This window comes from Leptonychotes weddellii, chromosome 15 (genome assembly GCF_054177405.1).
Source record: "Leptonychotes weddellii isolate Sample4059 chromosome 15, ASM5417740v2, whole genome shotgun sequence".
Lineage (NCBI taxonomy): Eukaryota > Metazoa > Chordata > Mammalia > Carnivora > Phocidae > Leptonychotes > Leptonychotes weddellii.
The window spans coordinates 10,364,818-10,384,434 of NC_138383.1; the positions used below are offsets into that span (position 1 = coordinate 10,364,818).

At 40.5% G+C, this 19,617-nt stretch overlaps 1 long non-coding RNA gene across 2 annotated transcripts in view; it reads right to left on the reverse strand.

Annotated features, from left to right (window-relative positions):
* The window catches only part of LOC145717292 (uncharacterized), a 51,481-nt gene extending 34,136 nt beyond the window's left edge, over positions 1 to 17,345 (reverse strand). For both annotated transcript variants that reach the window (XR_014140410.1, XR_014140411.1), the window contains exon 1: positions 17,167 to 17,345. This is a non-coding gene — a long non-coding RNA (uncharacterized LOC145717292). The remainder of the gene's footprint in view (positions 1 to 17,166) is intronic.
* Between the last annotated feature and the right edge of the window lie 2,272 nt (positions 17,346 to 19,617).

Here is a 19,617-nt window from a genome sequence, read left to right on the forward strand (position 1 = left end):
CTGTGGCTGTTGGCAAAAGGGCTCATTTCCTCATCATATACCCCCTACTTAGGACTGTCTAATGACACGGTAGCTGGTTTCCCCCAGAATGAGTGATCTAAGACAGTAAGATGGACTCGGCAACATTTGAATTACCTAGCCTATGAAGCCATGCTCTATCATTTCTGAGATGTCCTATTAGCCACACAACCGAGCCCTATTCAGTGTGGAAAGGGATTACGTAAAGGCACGAAAACCAGGAGGCAGGAACCACTGGGAAGCCTCTTGAAGACTGGCTACAACAGGAATATATTTTTTCTAAGTTTTTGTAAATCTTACTGAGGTAAAATAGGACAAAAATAAAGTAACCATGGCACGGTGCAGAGAATTCTACATGTATTGCTGTTTTTCATCAAATCTGAAATGCCATCAGCCAAAGGACATACCATTATTTTCTATACCTGTTAAAAGTAAATAAGACATTGGCAAGAAAATTATGAGATGAATTTTTACTGTCTACCTATTGAAAGAGCTGCTTTAGACCTACAATTTAGCAATTGTTTACTATATATCGTGTGTCTTAATGAGAAAAAAATACAAGAGAAATCAAACATTCGCAGTCTGAATGTTCTAAATTGGTTTTCAAATCAGAGTCGTCAATGTTCACGTCTTTCCACACAAAATCACCCTTCACGCTATCAAAGATCCTCCTCTGGGCTATTCTTTTAACACTGACACCCATTCTGCGAGTTTTGATGTTAATGCTGTCTTGGTCCTGCTACAATCAATCACAACAGCTTCTCATTGCTTTGAAATGTCTTTCATCTGGGTCTGTGGAATTTCACAATTTCTCCTGCTTTCAATTGCATTACTTGGCATGGGATAAGAAAGCCTCCTGCATGTAGTTCAGGAAAAAATAAATAAATAACATGGCTTTTATCTACTCCTGAATATCTTTCTTAGATCTCGTGAACCAGTCATTGTTTTGCAAGAAAAAATATGGCGCTGTGGTCATATCTCCAATGATGAATACTTGCTGCATAAATGTCAAACTGCTCAACTCTCTGGCAGGAATTGCAAGATGCATCCCTGGTTGCAGAAATGTGAAGCTATGAACAATATGCAGCCTGGAATTAATGATATATAGTGTACCTTCCTAACTTCCCAACAGCCCCATGGAATAGTTGCTGTTTTTATGAATGAGGATGCTGAAGTTTAAGGAGAGAAAGTAGCTTGTCCAAGGTCACACAATCAGGAAGAGAGATGGATATTTAACCCTTCTGCCCTCTAGCACTTCTCAAGACAGGATAGGCATCCTCGTCATGAACATCAGGATCAACATGGCCATAGACATCATTGTTGTCCCAACCATCTTTCTTGACATCCTCATAATTATCAGGGTCCTCTTCATCACCGTCACCATTATCACTGTCCCTGTCATCACCACCTTCTCCATCATCATCATCGCTAGCATTTACTGAGCATGTACTTACTATGTGCTAAGAGCTTACTATGTGCTAAGGGCTTTATGGGGGTTGCCTCATGACTACCCTCATTCTCCAAACATTGGTAGTGAGGCTTAACTAACTCACTCAAGATTATTCAGCTGAGGCCTGAACTCAAACCCAGGCCATTAGACTCTAGAAACCACACTCTTTACTACTCTGGTATTAAGTACAGGAAACCCCAAACACTCAATAAATGATGCATCTATATGTGCCTAGCCCCATGACTGGCATGTAGAAAAGAAACAATTAGAATAACAACAATAATAGCAGCTCATATTTATTGAGTGATGACTATGTGCCAGGCATCGTACTAAGTGCTTCACAGAATTTATTACTTCTAGTCTTCATATTAGCTGTAGGAGGTAGGCACTATTTTCATCCTCATTTTACATGTGAAGAGATTGAGAATTGGACAAATTAAGAAAGTGTCCAAGGTTATACAACCAGTGAATGACACAGCAATAATTCAAGCTCAACAAGGCTGATTCAAAAGCCCATGTTCTTAAGTCCTGCACAATATTGCCTCCTACAAGGAGCATTATGAGTGAATCTGTTTTCAGTAATTAGCCCACAAATATTGCCTGAACACATACTACATGCTATGTGGTGTGCCAAGTGCAATGCATATAGTAAAGGATAAGAGAAATATGGACCCTGCTTTCATGGAAATGACAGTCTGGATGAAACACCAGTAAAAGTGAGAATTATGGAGACCACCTACAAAGATGGTGATAGAACACTCACATTTACATCCTACCCTGCCCAAAACTCCACTAAGAAGACAATGAGGTTATGATGATGATAACTAACGTTTATCACTGTGTCAGTCATGGATCTGATCATTTTACACATATTATAACATTTAAACCTTACAACAAGTGTCCAAAGTCCTATAGTTAGTTTGTGGCAAAGTGAGTGTAAGAATCCAGAGCTTCTGCTTTTGTGCACCCCTTTACACAGAAAAGGAATGAAAATATAAATTCTCCAGGACAGAGACTCCAGGAGAAGGAATATCCATGAGTGGGAGAGAGCAACAAAGTTGTACAGAATGGAAAGCAAGCAGGAGGAGTAACTTATTTAACAGTGCACAAGGCCATGAACAAAAGCAGAGGACTGGGGAGGACCTCAGAGAGACTCAGAAACCAGAGACCCCTGGTATCACAGAGTGTGGGAGGGGGACACAAGGAGTAATCCTGGAGGATAAGATGGAAGTCAATATTCATAACAGCCAACACCTTCACCTGCTCCACCTTCTCCTAGGTACAGAATGTCAGAAGCCAGGCAATCACCATCTGCTCCAAGGAGACATTAGCAGGGAAACTTACCAAGCTCTGGTGTCTCCTTCCAATTGGAAATGTGACACACTCTTGGCCTCTCCCAATCTCTCACTTGATCCTCCTACAGAGCAGGAATGGTAAATTGAGGAAGAACAACTGCCCAGATTTTGTTCAGCTCTACTCTTTCCTTTTGGAGGACAGTCTGTCTAACAGAGGGAGTATTTTCTCCTGCTCTTCCCCAATGTAAGTCTTACCATGAGAGGAGGACTCTCTCGGTCCAGCTTTGTCCATGACTGAGTACAGAAGTCTACAAATGTGAGGTTTAGTCAGACCCACTTGGCTCTCACTCTAAGCCATATCCTTACCTGAACTTTCCAATAGTTAAACAAAAGTGGTATTTTGATCTCACATCTACCTTATTTTTTTGCCTTATTTCTCAATATGCCCAGAACTTGGGCTAATTATAAAAAAAAGAAGAAGAAGAAGAGAGGAGGAGGACAAAGACAGAGACAAAGAGACAGAGACAGAGGGAATGGAGAAAGGATGGGAAAAGGAGGGAAGGAGGGAGGAAAGGAAGGATGGGACAGAGGGAGGGAGGAAGGAAGGAAGGAAAACAGAGAGTGCAGGACTTTTTTTAAATGCTAAATAACATCCTTGGAGAGCTATGAGAAGATAATGTACCCATAAAACAAAAATTTATTTATCAGAGAGCAAAGAAGTAAATGTAAAGAACCCCAAATAAAAATTTCCATGGATAAACTTGAAGATAAAGTTCATCCTAGTTTCTTTTCCAGGAAAAAAACCAAACAGAAATAACGAGTTGAAAAATATTAGGTGGAGAGAGAAGAGACACGAGAGAAAAGATCAGTCCAGAAGGTCTAACAGCCAAATAATGGGAATGTGAGCTCTAGTTCCAAACAGAAAACAACAAGTAGAAAAATACATATTTACAAGAGTGAAAGGAGACTCTCCTGTGAATGACCATACTAGGGGTCCAGCATCAGAAGCTAAAAGAGACCTATATCCAGACATGTCATCACAGGATTTTACAAATCAGGGATGAAGAGCCACAGAGGGCTCCCTGCCAACAGTACCTCCCTGCAAAGCATTGTGTAAACCAGGTTTTGAGGTTAAGATAGTGAACTTTCTAAATTTTCACATCCTCAGACCCCTTGATTTTTGGCCACATCTATTTTGCCAATTCCTCACGCTGAATAAAGCCAACCATCTATTTTCTCTATTCCTGTTCCCAGACTGCCAAATATGGCTGGAGGAAATTCAAAAACCATGCCAACTGGTTCTGCTACAAATCCAAGATTTGCAGCCTCAGCTGAACACCCTCTATGGCTCATGCCCAGGGAGCAACCTTACTTGTCCCCCACAGCAGTGAGAAAACAATTGGATATGAGTATATATACATATGTATACTGTAGATATGTAGTAATATATATTATAATACATAATATATAAAACATAAATAATGTATATTACAATATATAATTATAATATATATTACAAAGAATATATATATTTATATATAAAATCAGAGAGGATAAATACTCTAAAATGCAGATAAGTTGCTCACGCACATCACATTCCTTCATGAATGAGACTTCCTCACAAACATTACCTTCCTTGCCAGGTTGCTACAAGCACCCCTTGGCCTGGACTACTTTTTCTCATTGTTAGTGTCTTGGTTCAAACCTCCTTTTGTCCCAGAGGCCCTCCTTGATCCCCCTACACTGATCGGTCAAGGTGCCCGAGGGCACTGTAATGAACTCACAAGGAGAACTCTGGGATATCTTTACATTTCAAGGGAAATCCAATGATGGTCGACGTCTGTTGGCCACTGTGAGAGGTCCTAGTTAAAAGTATTTTGCAGTTTCAACATTAGATCACTACATTCCTTTCGGTGACATCAAATTTGAGAGAAGTTAGATTTGGGGCAGTTGATGTGATTTAAAAAGGCAAGGACCACCACATGGAAATCAATGTGGAAAGGGCTCATGAGGGTGAATGACGGTGTCCAATCTGATTCCAAGGTTCAAGAAGTTGTGTAGCTCAACAGACACACGCACGTCATTAGCAAGAACTAACTGACCCTCAAACAACATGGGGGTCAGGGGCACCTGCCCCTGTGCAGTCAAAAATCTCCCTGTAACTTCTGATTCTCCAAAAACTTAACTACCAATAACCTATTGTTGACCAGAAGCCTTACCGAGAACATAAACAAATAGCACGTGTTTTATATGTTATACACATTATATACTGTATTATTACAATAAAGTAAGCTAAAGAAAAAATTTAAGAAAATCATAAGAAAGAAAAAATACATTTACAGTATTATACTTACTGACAAAAAAAACTGCATATAAATGGACCCATGCAGTCCAATTGCTCAAGGGTCAATTATAATAGTTTTTAAGAATAAAATAAAAATGTTTTCTATTTATGTGTATTAAAAAACAAAAAAAAAAACAAAAAAAAACAGCTACCAAATCATTAGGACCTGAATACTTAGTGTTTTGAACCTGACCATTAAATAAGCAGAACTCCTAGGTATTTCTTTGGGTCTAGGATGCTAGGAAAGAGTTACTAAGACCATAAGAACTTTGTGAACCCACAAAGCTTGGGAATCTCTGTCCTAGAGTCTTATAGCGCCCCTCTCCTCTACTTCCAGAGTTCCTCTACCTCCCTTCACACCACAGTCATTCTACTTTGTTGCAATTACTCGTGTAGCCAAGTATTTTGATCTGCCTGCTGCTAGGATAGACATGTACTCACGCACATACACGCACGCCCACACACACGCACGCACATATATACACATACAGATATTCACACGCACACACATATGTACATACATGTGCACATACGTACACACATGCACACACATGTGCAGACACATGCGTTTATTGGCGCACACATGCACACACATACATACATGCCTGCACACATACACACGTACACACATGTATGCGCACATGCACATATACACACACATACATACATACCCCTCTATTGTTTCCTTTCATAGGCACGGGAGCTCCCTATTCTGAAAGAGGAAATTTTGGAAATGAACCAAAGAAGTGCTAACGGAAGCCTGAAGGAGACTAGAACAATGTCTGTGCCTACCCCCCCACTGCGCTGGGTCCCTTGGAACTCCATGGGGAGGGAAGACCATGTATCGTGAAAGTCCAGACGGAAAACGTGGACCTTGGCAAGCCCAGGAGACACAGCGGGACAGACAAAGCCCAGTCCAGAGTCGCACCCTTGCCGGTGACACTGATGCCCTCAGGAGCACAGGGGTTTGGGGCCACAGGACTAGGACGAACAAGTGGGCTGGAGCAGGGGATTGTGAGCAGGACAGGGCAACGTGGCCACTGCAGGGCATTCACTGGTTGCTGGGCCCATCTGCTTGGAGATTCCCAGAAATGCCTGGCAAAGAGTTAGGAGGAGGGTCAAGGGGCCCCCACTCACAGATGGGAATGGTGTGGATCAACTGTAAACTGTATGAGCACAAGGACAAGATCTGACAGCTTTATTGCTGGGTCTCCAGTACCTAGGACAGGGCTCTCCACATAGTAAATGCTCGTTTATTTACTGTTGTCCATGTGTGTTTCTTTATTTCTAACTCTCTTCTAGAAAAGTGTAGACCTTTCCAAACTATCCAGCTTAACGTATACAAAACCAAACTCACCGTCTTCCCATTTCCCTGCTTTGCCTTGGAAGATACTTTAACTGCCCTGTGTTTGTTGATACCCCGTATCCAACCCTCCACAGTGGTTTCTATCTCCAACCTTTCTCTTGATTAGCGCCTTATTCAAGTTTTTATTGCCTCTCACCCTGAACCTGTCCTCCATTCTCGACCAACCTACACTCTCCGACCCATTTATCCACTCCTCTGCTCAGAAGCTTCCCATGCCTTCTAATGTCCTGTCTCATAAAGACCAAACTCCTTAGTAAAGCTTGTGAGGGCCTCTACCTTCTGGGTCCTTTCAACTTCCATTTTCCCCTTTTCCCTCCCCCTACACCAAATGCCACCTGCCCTATGCCCTTGGGTCTTTGTGTTTCTGTCTGTCCACCAGGCTATTTCTTCTCTCTCATGCTAGACTGTAAGTTCTTGAATCTTGGGGCATGTCTTATTTATCTTTATATCCCCTTGAACCCCTGCGCCTGACACAGTGCCTTGTTTGGGGAGGGATACTTAATACGCATTCCGTGGGAAGGACATTAATTAGACTCAGGACTCTCTCTTTCCCCCTCAATGACCCCCCCTTCCAGGGAAGCAGAACATGACTTCCTTGATTCATGAGTTTGGCAAAAGGATCTGAGTGCGCTCATTCTCTGTTTGAGGAAACAGCCACCTACTGTTTACCTGTATTCTCACTGAATTCTCACGTCTTCTTGGCCATCCAGAAAGTTTATCATTCCAGCAAAGAAGGCCTCCAGTTTGGGAGCGGGATGCAAGTTTGATCCAGAGGAGTGTAAACAAGTCTACAGGCCAGATTAACCCTGCCCTCCAATACAGCAGTTTGTGGGGGAAAAAGGTGATATTTTCATCTCCATCTGTCTGATTCTTATGTTTATTATTTAACTCTTTCCAATTAAGGCGGGTTAAAGGGTATAATATTTTAAGTCATCTCAAAGCCTCATGTCTGATACAGACGATGTGTACCTTGTATGTATCCTTGATTTAACTGACTTGAATTCTGTCCCAGAGACTTATTTTCAGCTTTGTCATCCTGAGTAAGATTGAGCAAACAAAGCCTCACTTTATAAATAGTATCACGGCAACATGGCATCTTTCAACTGAGGAAATTGAAACATTTGGGGTTTGAGAAAAATTATTTGTTATTTCACAAACAGCAGGAGCCTGGGAAAAGCCAAAAATGGATTTTCCACATCAAATTTTTCTTCATCTATAAATCCTTCCCTTCTTAGGGAAATTTATAGGTTTCTGGCTTCCTTTTCCCTTTGGTCATCAAATTTAATTTCCCAGGAGTTTTTTTTTTTTTTCTTCCTATTTTAATTTCTGTTCTAGACTTATAAACTGTTCCTAATTCTTGATGTTTCAGATCTCCTCTTCTCTCCTCAGTCCATCATTTCTAACCCATTTCTTCCTTCTATCTACTCTCCACTTTTAGTCCTCAGTAAGTTCCAGAGATGGTCAAACCTCCTGCCTCTCTAAGATCCATTTTAAGCTTTTGTATTTCTTTTGTCATCCTCTCAAAATATCCACCAGCTTTTGTCATCCTTCCCTCCAGCCTCTGATCATGTGCTTTTCTTCCTCTAAAAAGTGAACTTTTCACTTCTATCTTCCATAGCATCTGGGACATCACTTGTTCTCCATTTCTTCCATGCTTTCTATTTCCTTTTCCCCACTGACTCCCTCCCACCCACCTATCATGAACCCAGATCTCCCTTTTGTAAAATACCTCTCACTTTTCACTGTATTTGATGCCCACAGCTAGTTGCCCTGCCTTCCATTCACCATCAAAAACTTGTCATTGTACATGTTCTACCCGTATGTCCATGTCATTGGATTCCTCCATTTACTCCATGACTTTCTGCTTTCAACCCAAGCATCCAATGGAAGGCATTGCTCCTAAAGTTCACCAACAATTTCTGCATGTCATATTCTTCAGTCTTTGTTCAGTCATTCTTCTTGAATTTCTACATTTGACACCATTGACCATTTTCTGACCCCTTTTTTTATGTTAAGAGGGCTACCTAACCAACCCCACTAGCCTACTTACCTGTCTTTTTCCTATCTTAGTTTCATGTTCATCCTCTCAAAACTGTGATCCAGCCCTGGGTCTTGATAGAATCTGTGGCAAGCACTTACGGTTGCCGTTCTCACTTGCTATCTAACAGAACAGGGTGCTCAACCCAGTCATGGCAAACTGTTCCCATTTAACAGTGATTGGTGGATGGATGGGCATGTGGCTTATTTCTGATCAATGATAAGGGGAAGACCTTTGAGGTGTTCTGGGAAATCCTGTATTTCCTATAAAAGAGGCATATAAGGAGAAAACCATTTCTTCCTGCCCATCCCTTCTTTCTTGGGATATTGCCACATAAGAACATGAACCATTGGACAATGTCATCTTGCCACCATGACGGAAGGTCAAGAGAAGAGTCCAGAAGCCAAGACTGGCCCTGACATCAAGGAACTGCCATGCCAGCAACTACCCACCTGCCTGAATAACAACAGATCTAGATGTATGTGAACAGCTATTGGCTGTATTTGTATTATTTGCAGTCCAATACTTTGAAGCATTCCTTCAAAACTCTCTACCTCAGCCATACTCACAGAATATATTGTGAAGTCTATGCTGACCTCATCAAAATCCTTATCTCCAAATTTCTCTCCAAACCCCAGACTCTCCTAACTCTGTTTCCATTTGGATTTCAGATCATCAGCTTAATGCAACATGTTGCAATCCAAACTCATCATCTTTCCCCTAAAATCAGCCAGCCTTTTGTAATCTTCCTAAAGATTAAAAACCCTTTTGAGCGTCATTAGAAGAACATGAGTTTTAACTTAGAGCTCCCGGGGCAGGGTGGGGGGTCATTGTGATGACAGGAAAGACAGAACTTAAGATTTATGTCTTAAGGGGGCTATCTCTGTCTAGCTATTTTGCAATGGCATATAGGTATAAAACAACATGGATGAGATACAGGATGTACAACAGGAAGTGGCCAGAGATAAAGCCAAACTGAGAATAGTCATCAGACCATGAGACCTGCCTTCCTAAAGCATTTGGCCTTTGTTGTGTAGACAGTGTAAGATTTTAAGCTGTGGAGCCATGTGATCAGATTTACATTTTGCAAAAACATCTTCAGCAACAGCATGAAGAATGGATCAGAAGGTTCAAGACTGAGATGAATAAAGCAGTATAAAAATCCTTGAGCCTAAAAATAATGAGGTCCTAAACCAAGATCCTGGCAGTGGCAATGGGGAAGAAAAGAAAATTTGAAAAATAATTAGGGAAGCATTCACAAGACTATGAGACAGATTGAATATGGAAAGAGAGGAGAAAAGAAGAGTATGAAATGAGGGATTTTGGATGACCAGGTAGTCAGTGGCATAGTTATATAGGAGGAAACATAATCATTATTATGGTTCAATATAATGGAGTTCAGTTTAGCGCATGTTCAAATTGAGTTGCCTTTGGGACATCCAAGTGGAAATGTCTAAGAGACAGAAGAATACATGTTTTCAACTCAGAAGAAACTTATGATCAGGAAACACCTATTTGGGAGTGTGAAAGATACTATGGATATAGGTCCTCAAAATCCATGTCAATCCTCTTCTTGCATGCTTTTCTCTCCTACAGAGGCTAGAATTTAAAAAAACAAAAAACAAACAAACAAAAAAAACCCTACATCTCTAGCTTCCCTGGTAGCTAGATGTAGACATGTGACTATGGTGTAACCAAAGATGTAAATAGGAATGTTGTAAGGGACTTCCAGAAAAACCACTTAAATTTGGATGACTCAGATGGGAGGTAGGCTCTCTCTGCTCTTCCACTCTCCCATTTTTCTTCTGCAAAGATCAAGGATGTGATAGCTGGAGCCTCACCAGCCATTTTGATGATGATGTGATCTTGAATATGGAAGCCATACACTAGGATTTCAGGGTAGAATGATAGAAGGATCCTGGGTTTCTGGACAGGGAGCCACCATTCCACCTCTGGACTGAGAATATCCAAATTCATTTTACATTTAAACGATTGTTATTTGGGCTTTATGTTTTATGTCTCCAACTGTAATTCTATCTTATACACCAAATTATTATAAATGTATAGGTAATCCCTGGCATAGGTGAGAATAACAAGCCATATTAGAGCCATGTAAGTGGAAGAAATCTTCTAGAAAGAGTCTATAGCATAGAGAGAGGAATGAGCAGAGATTTCTGGGAACCTCACTGCAAAGGGCAGAGGAAGATAAATCAGCTAATGAGACTTGAAAGGAAGAGTCAGAAAGTTAAAAGAATGTGTCAAACCTAGAGATGTGCCCCTCAGACCCCCCTTAAAGAAAGGACCCACTGCTTAGCTGTATGGCTAGTTGATAGCCTCCAGCTGTTGGCTCCATTTCAACTTCTAAAGCCATTAACTGACTGAAGCAATGGTAGCCAAGACCACTTCTTAGGGCAGTCCTGCCAATGACTGAGCAATGCATGGCACAAAATCCCCATCAACACAGAACTCCCTTAACAGGAACTCTTTGCTACAGAGCTCCTCACCCGACTAGTAGAGACCGTCAGATCCTCATTGCAGTCAGATGGCTCCCTCTGGGCAGTAAATCTTTTGCACTCCTATCTCTGCATTTCTGCATCCCAGAAAACCCAACTGATGCAAAGGATATTAAGAGGCTACATGAGTTAACATGTATTATTTGATTTGGTTGAATGAGCATTAAATCATCCAATTTCAAAGTGAAGATGTAGGAAGTTAGGGATTTCCTCAACTAACTAACACTACCAAATACAAGTATTCTTACTCAAAGCAATTCACTTTCCAGTTAATGGGCTCAGTCCTCCCTGGATTTTGTTTTGTTTTGTTTTCTTTTCTTTTCTTTTTTTATCACTTTTAATCCAGAATATAATCATATTCCATCAACAATCCCTCCAAAATATCACTCATTTCTATTGTTTTACTTTCCTCTTCAATTTTATCTTGCAATCACATATTATGTAGGAAAAAATGAACAAGGATGAATAAATCATACGTAAAGTAATTCATTTAAATCCCTTGCATATGTCATTACTGATTATTTTCCCAATTCAGCTATATTATGGCATAAACCACAATCATTCAACATATAACTCTGTAAGGCAAAAGCTTCATATAATAAGTTGAATTTATGGGGCACCTGGGTGGCTCAGTTGATTGAGCATCCAACTCTTGATCTCAGCTCAGGTCTTGAACTCAGGGTTGTGAGTTCATGTCCCACATTGGGCTCCACCCTGGGTGTGGAGCCTACTTAAAAAAATGTTTCTTTCTTTTCTTTTTTTTTTTTTTTAAAGATTTTATTTATTTATTTGAGAGAGAGAGAATGAGAGAGAGAACACATGAGAGGGGGGAGGGTCAGAGGGAGAAGCAGACTCCCTGCCGAGCAGGGAGCCCGATGTGGGACTCGATCCAGGGACTCCAGGATCGTGACCTGAGCTGAAGGCAGTCGCTTAACCAACTGAGCCACCCAGGCGCCCTAAAAAAATGTTTCTTAAATAATAATAAGATGAACTTACAAGGCAAGTATTAAATGTGTTCCCAGAGTATAATGGCCAAAAGTATTGCCAATAGAATTAACTGAAAAGATTCTTGTTTCTGAGAATCAAACCATTTATTTCACAAATACAGAGGCTCGTTTTCTCATTCTTCCTTTTGCGTCAATCATCATTTAACCCAAATTAATCTTCCCCAAAAAAGCACATAGATCTGCCAATACGTTGGTGTTTTCTTCTTACAAGGAAACAACAGAGCAGATAAAAATCTGCTTTATCTGATTCTGGAGAGCCACTATTTTTTTTTTTTTTTTTTAGATTTTATTTATTTATTTGAGAGAGAGAATGAGATAGAGAGAGCATGAGAGGGGGGAGGGTCAGAGGGAGAAGCAGACTCCCTGTCGAGCAGGGAGCCCGATGCGGGACTCGATCCCGGGACTCCAGGATCATGACCTGAGCCGAGGGCAGTCGTTTAACCAACTGAGCCACCCAGGCGCCCCTGGAGAGCCACTATTATTGGTATACTACTGCAACTCTCTGAGGTTCTCTTTCAGGGGTCAGCAAACTACTACCCATGGAGTAAATCTGGCCCACCACCTGGTTTTGTAAATAAAGTTTTATTGGAATGCTCCAATAAATGCTCCATGCTCCTTCATTTATGTATTATCTATCAGTGGTTGCTTTCCTACTACAATGGCAGAGTTGAATCACAGCGTCAGAGACCATCTGACCTACAAAGCCTAAAATATTTACTCTCTGGCCCTTAACAGAAAAACTGTCCTAGTTTTTCTTAGTATCTAGTATCTTACTATCTTTTTGCCACATTGCTTCCAAGAAAGCAAGATGGGTCACCAGCAGCCCTACTGGAGTGGAGAAAATTCAGCCAGTGTTCTCGTTCTTGTTGCACATGCTTAAACCAGCACAGTCTGATCCGGAAATACGGTCTCGATACGAACCACCAGTGTTTGCACAGGTAAGCAAAGGATACAGGTTCATTAAGTTGGATTAAGTGAACTTCCTTCAATGGGTCATCCAAGATATACACCTTACTGCAGATATCCAAAATACCTACCTTCATGCTAACTCTTGGTACATAAAATAAAAATATTTCAATTATGAAAAAAAAAAAGCATGATCCGTTCTTACATTTCGGCTAGTCACTCATTCATTATTATTCATTCATAATATGTTAACTGACATCTCAACGTGTTAATGTCACTACTAAGTGTTAATCTGACCTCAGACAATGACTTTGAGGATCATAATAAATGCTCTCTTTTTCTTTACATTAATAGGTGATTATTTTTAATTAACCTGAATTTTATTTTTTATTTTTTTTTAAAGATTTTATTTATTTGACAGAGAGAGACACTCTGAGAGAGGGAACACAAGCAGGGGGAGTGGGAGAGGGCGAAGCAGGCTTCCCGCTGAGCAGGGAGCCCGATGCGGGGCTCGATCCCAGGACCCCGGGATCATGACCTGAGCCGAAGACCGACGCTTAACGACTGAGCCACCTAGGCGCCCCTAACCTGAATTTTAAAAAGTAATCTCATACCCAGGAGACACTTCGAATCTTGAGTTCAGCATTTGATATTCATCCATGTTTTAGGCTAGCTTTAAACTTTAAGCTTAAGAACAAAAACAAAAAAAAGATTAATTTTCAAAAGAGGCTGGAAATAAAACATCTACAGCTTTAAGAGAAATAAAAAGATAATTACGTCCAAATTTGCTTGTTTTCCTTTCTTTCCGGAAAGATTGCCTCAGTAAAAGAAGTTGAGAGTTTTTTAAAATGCCTTTTGACATCACAGACCTTCTTATTTTTTTTTTTAAAGATTTTTTATTTATTTATTTGAGATAGAGAGAATGAGAGAGAGAGAGCACATGAGAGGGGGGAGGGTCGGAGGGAGAAGCAGGCTCTCTGCCGAGCAGGGAGCCCGATGCGGGACTCGATCCCGGGACTCCAGGATCATGACCTGAGCCGAAGGCAGTTGCTTAACCAACTGAGCCACCCAGGCGCCCTGGACCTTCTTATTTTAATGGAGCAACATCTTCCTAGGAATTCATCAATGAAATCAGAGCAAGAGAATAAGGAGAAAAAGGAGGAGGGGGACATCTGCACTGAAATAGAACAATGCAGGGAGACTCCAAACTTGGTTTGTGGCTATAGATGGTGAGTGTTGCATAGACCACAGGTTTGCTTAACTCAGATGCCCAGAAGGCTAGGCGAGGATTTCAGCTGGGAACTCTTTAGGTTTGCCCTGGAGCATAAATGAACAGAGGTCTCCTGTGATGAATTTGCCCCTCCTCCTGAGTTTCTTTATTTTCTCCTACTGTTTCCTTCTCTAAGTGGGTACAGCTGTTTGGGATTTTGTGAACTATGGGTTCAATCATATATTCAAGATGATGAAATCAGGACTTCTCAGTGTAGTTCCTCATTTTTCATATGCCAAGTACTTTTTCACTTTCTTTTTATTTCAAAAGCAATATAAAGATCTTTGCATGAAAGTCATAAAAATACTGGTAAGCAAAAAGGAAGAGGAGGAGGGGGGGGAGGAGGAGGGGGAGGAGAAGAAGAAGAAGAAGAAAAGGAAAAAGAGGAAGAAGAAGAAAAGAAGAAGGAGGAGGAGGAGGAGAAAAGAAAATTCAGATTATTCATAAACGCTACCACCCAAGGAAACCACCATAAAATGTTATTATATATTCATTCATACATGTAATGGGTTGAATGGTGCTGGTTCACCACCCCTCCAAAGGATAAATCTGCCCAGAGCCTGTGAATGTGACCTTCTGTGGAAAGGGGTTCTTTGCCAATGTAATTACATTAAGGATCTCAAAAATGAAATCATCCTGGATTATCTGGTAGGCTCTAACTCCAAAGATGATTGTTCCTATAAGAGAGGAAAACTATATTCAAAGGAGAAGGCCATGTGAAGGCAGAGGCAGAGAGCAGAGAGATACCACCACAGGCCAAGGAATATTGGAGCCTCCAGATGCTGGAAAAGGTAAGGAAGCCTTCTCTAGAGTCTTGGATGCAGTATAGCCCTTTATTTCAGATATCTGGTATCCAGAATTGTAGGAATAAATTTCTGATATTTTAAGCTACCAAGCATGTGGCAATTTGTTACAGCAGCCCTAGGAAACTAAAACAATATATTTGTTCAGTAAATATTTACTAAACAACAACTATGAGCCAGATGTTGTACCGAAGAGTTGATGAATAAGATACCAAAACTTTCAAAGATTTTTTATGAACACATGGAAATATATGTATAAATATTTTAATGGGCCACAATATAAAAGTTGTTATTAACACACTTTTTAACCTAATAATACAGACATCTTTCATGATTATAAATGAATATGTCTTCATCTTATAGATGAACCACTATTTTGCTCAAGCCATTCTCAGTATTTGAACATTGAGCTTGTTTCCCTTTCTTTTTCTATACTGCAATAATCGTTGTTGAGCTAAATACTTATGCACACTTTTAATTATCCCCTTAAATTAAAAAAAAAATGGAATTTGGAGGTCAAAGTCTGTGCCAGTTATCAATTTCTTGTCTCTCGGTTCCAAACGAACCCCTCTTTCCCCTGTTTTGTGACACTGGAGCTGGATCTTGCGAAACTTTCTCTGCTACAGGTTGGCCCATGATAGGCTAGGCTTTGTCAGTGGAGGGCACTGGGCAAGGCAGCAGTGGCAAGAAGACACTCCTTTTTGGGGTGCCAGTCCTCCACTTTCTAATGTAACATGGGAACCCCACAGCCCTCACAGACCAGCTCCAACCACACCCTCAAGACACACTCTCCCCCCCACCACCAGTAGTTGTTTCTAAGTAGATCTGGCCATGGCCTTAGGCACTTTCTCCCCATCCCATGGACATGTCTATACATCAATATGGCCTGCGTTTCTTCCAATATGAACGTTTCTTCACCACCCATGGCTAGGTTTTCCAGTGGTAGACACATGGTCCTCAAAGAGACTTTTTTTTTTTAAGATTTTATTTATTTATTTGAGAGAGAGAAAGAGAGCACAAGCGGGGGGGGGGGGGAGAGGCAGAGGGAGAAGCAGACTCCCCACTGAGCAGGAAGCCTGATGTGGGACTTGATCCCAGGACCCTGGGATCATGACCTGAGCTGAAGGCAGACGCTTGACCAACTGAGCCACCCAGGCGCCCCTTCAAAGAGATTTAAATCTCAGCCTTGAGTTGTGGATGGGAGCACCCTCCTAGTCCTTCCTTAGCCTAGATGTAATGGCTTCTGCGCATGCTACTTCTGGATCCCTTAGAGGCAGCTCGCCACTTTTGCTAGTTAACACTTCTTTTGATTAAATCTCTCTGTTTAAATAACTTGTGCACTTTCAATCTCCTAACTGACTCTGACCCTAACTGATATAAAGTCTAAATGCATTTACATGACCAAAATAATTTCCAGAACAATTGCTCCAATTTACAATCCCTTCCCCAAGCCCTAACCAACTCTAGATATTTCCTTTCATTTTCAGCAAAGAAAATACAATAAGAAAGAAGGTATCCCTTGTCAATTGTTTTCATTTGCATTTCTTTGATTACTAATAAGGTAGAGGAAAAACTATTTGAGTACATGTTGTGTTGGAAGGAGTCATATCAGAGTAACAATGGTTACCTCCAGGGAAGGGAATAAGACGAGAAGAGGGAGAAAGAAGGGCGACTTTCCCTTATTGCTCTAAAATCTTGCACATTGTCCACATATTTTACAAAGGGAAAGCATTCATGTATTATTTATGTAATTAAATATATATACAACATGAAAGTAAGGTGCTGTTGAGCCCTCTCTCTGACTACGCATGACTGCTCCTAGTCAGAGTTGTTGCCTTTTTTAGCAGAGCTGAGCCATCAACTTTGGAGAGGGCTTACCTATCTGTAACCACAGGCCCCAGTCCTGACCACAGACTCATCTCACTAAGGCTGCACCTAGAACACCAAAAAGAAATGAGTGCTCAGCACATGTGCCTGGTCATGGCCACTATAGTTCCTGTATCTTCAAGGATAGGAGAACCATGACTTTCTATACCCTGTCTCATTGTGACAGTAAAACCATGAGCTGCACCCTCAGTTCCAATTTTTAGTTCATAAAAGTTGGGAAGAAGAGAGGGAGAGTGTAGAGACCATAGGGTTCATGTGCTTTTCCTTACCATCAGGAGAACACAGTAGAAGCTTGTGATGTGTGGGACTTTGACCCAGAGAGAAGACTGCATGACCAGGTCAGCACAGAGATGGGCTATAGTCATCTACCTCCTTCCAAAATGACATCATCTTTTCCACTTTCCATCTTTGCTTCTATTAAAAAAAAAAAAAAAGGCACGAAGAGAGTTGAGATAATGCAATTGTACTTATCACGATTGACAATTTTATCATTTTTGTCTGACAGGACTACAATATTGTAATATTGTACTACAAATATTTGAAATCCTCCTTTGAGGAAGGGAGGATTCTTTAATAACCCAGTCAGCCAACAGACCTCTGTTGGGCTGAACAGTGTAGGAAGTGGCTAGGAAAAAGGCAACCAGCAGGAGCAGAGCACATTTGCCCTACCAATGAAAAGACTAGGGTGGATGGACTAAAGAGCAGAGAATGGGCATGGTGGGTTTGGGTTTGTGGGATGTGAGATGGAGGGGAAGAAAGGAAGAAGGTGAGACCATAAAGCATGGACTTTGTGAAGAGAGATATGTGCATTCGGGTTGTTTAGAAAGATACTCTAATCATCCTAGACCTCAGTAACCAGATTCTCACTACTCCACTCCCTCGAAAGTTATTGAGTTAAGACCAGTGTTAATTTTCAAAGCCTTTTGGAGTAATTTCAATTTATTTTAGCTGTATTGATGGTCTAAGACTGAACTTTGAGCCAGAACAAGATATTTATTATTTGGGTTTCGTTTGTTTAATGTCTGTCTCACCCACTGGATGTGAATTCATGTGGTGGATTAGGAGTGGTCAGACAAAATTAAAATACTTTAAGACATGACTGTCCAAAGACCACCCCCTCCAAATCCCAACCTCTCGTCTTCTGAAAATAGTTGTGCTGTAAAAACTGACACACAGAATACACATCTGTTGTTATTCAGTCTGGTGTATGAAGCTCACATAATAGGCACAAGGGTGCCACCTAGAAAAATGACATCATCTGAAGGCAGCTACGCACATGAGGGTATAGATTTCTTCCAATTCAAAATACACAGACAGCTCATTTAAGTCAAGATTGTTCTTCCACATATTCTTTGCCCTCTATCATGTACCTCCTTTAAAAGAAAATAGTGCAAATTTCTTGGCTGCCGACCTCTATTAACCCGCTTAACTTCAATATCAAAGCTCAACACCTTAGCTCAACTGTCTCTTTAAGAAGATATAGTATCTAAGAGCTCTGTAAAATGTCATTTTCGTTAGATATGGAGTACTGGCATCTAGAGACTAAGCTTTATTTAGCAGTTAGAATTTTGTGGAGATTATGATCAGAGTAAAACAATGTTTGGATGCAATACAGAATAAAAGAATATGAGAAATAAAAAAAAAAAGAAGAAGAAGAAGATAGACTAATCCAGGACAGGAGGCCACAAGGCACATCATGTTTTTAATGAAATATTCTAAGTGTATAGAAAAGTAGAAAGAACAGTATGACTAGCATCCATGTACTCACTACCCAAATTTGTCAAATTTTAACATTTTGTAATATATCCTTCAGCTCTTTGTTCTGAGAAATAAATCATTATGGATACTATCGAAGCCCCATGTATAATCTACAACAACCTCCCCTACGTTTTGATCCCATATATAACCAGTAACCACTATCCTGAATTTTGTGTTCATCACTCTCATGCATGTTTTTATCATTTTACGTATATATTTATCCATAAAGAATATCAAGAATGACTCCACCAGTTTCGAAGCTTATCTAAATAGTATCATACTGCTACAGGCCCACATGAGCACACAGATACATACACATACACACATATGTGTATCATATAGAAGTATTCATATCCTTTTACAACTTTAAGGTATATCCATGTAGAGAAAATATAGTTGTAGTTGCTTCATATTAACTGCTGTTTCCCATTGTATAATCATACCACAACTTCCTTACGTATTCCTATGGATACACCATTAGATATTTTGCCATTCTTTGTTATCATAAGTCAGACTGCAGGGAAAATTCTTTTGGATAAATGCATACAACCTTTTTAAAATTTTATTTTGTTTTTAATATAGAGTTAGAAGAATAATATGACCAATAAAGTTGACCTTTTTCAAATGTGTAGCTCTGTGAATTTTAACACATGTATAGACTGATGCGACCACCATCACAATAAGGACACAGAACTGTTCCATCACTGAAAGCGACTCCCTCAGGCTGCTTCTTTGTAGTTGCAACTTTGTCACTGCCCCTAACACCTGCCAACAAATAGCCTATTCTCTGTTGCCATAATTTTCCTATTTCCATGATATCATATACATAATCATACAACGTGTTACCTTTGAGACTGGTTTCTTTCACTCAGCATAATACCTTGAGATGCATCCATGTTGTCGTATCTATCAATACTTTGATTGCTAAGTAACATTCCATCGCATGGGTGTACAACACTTTG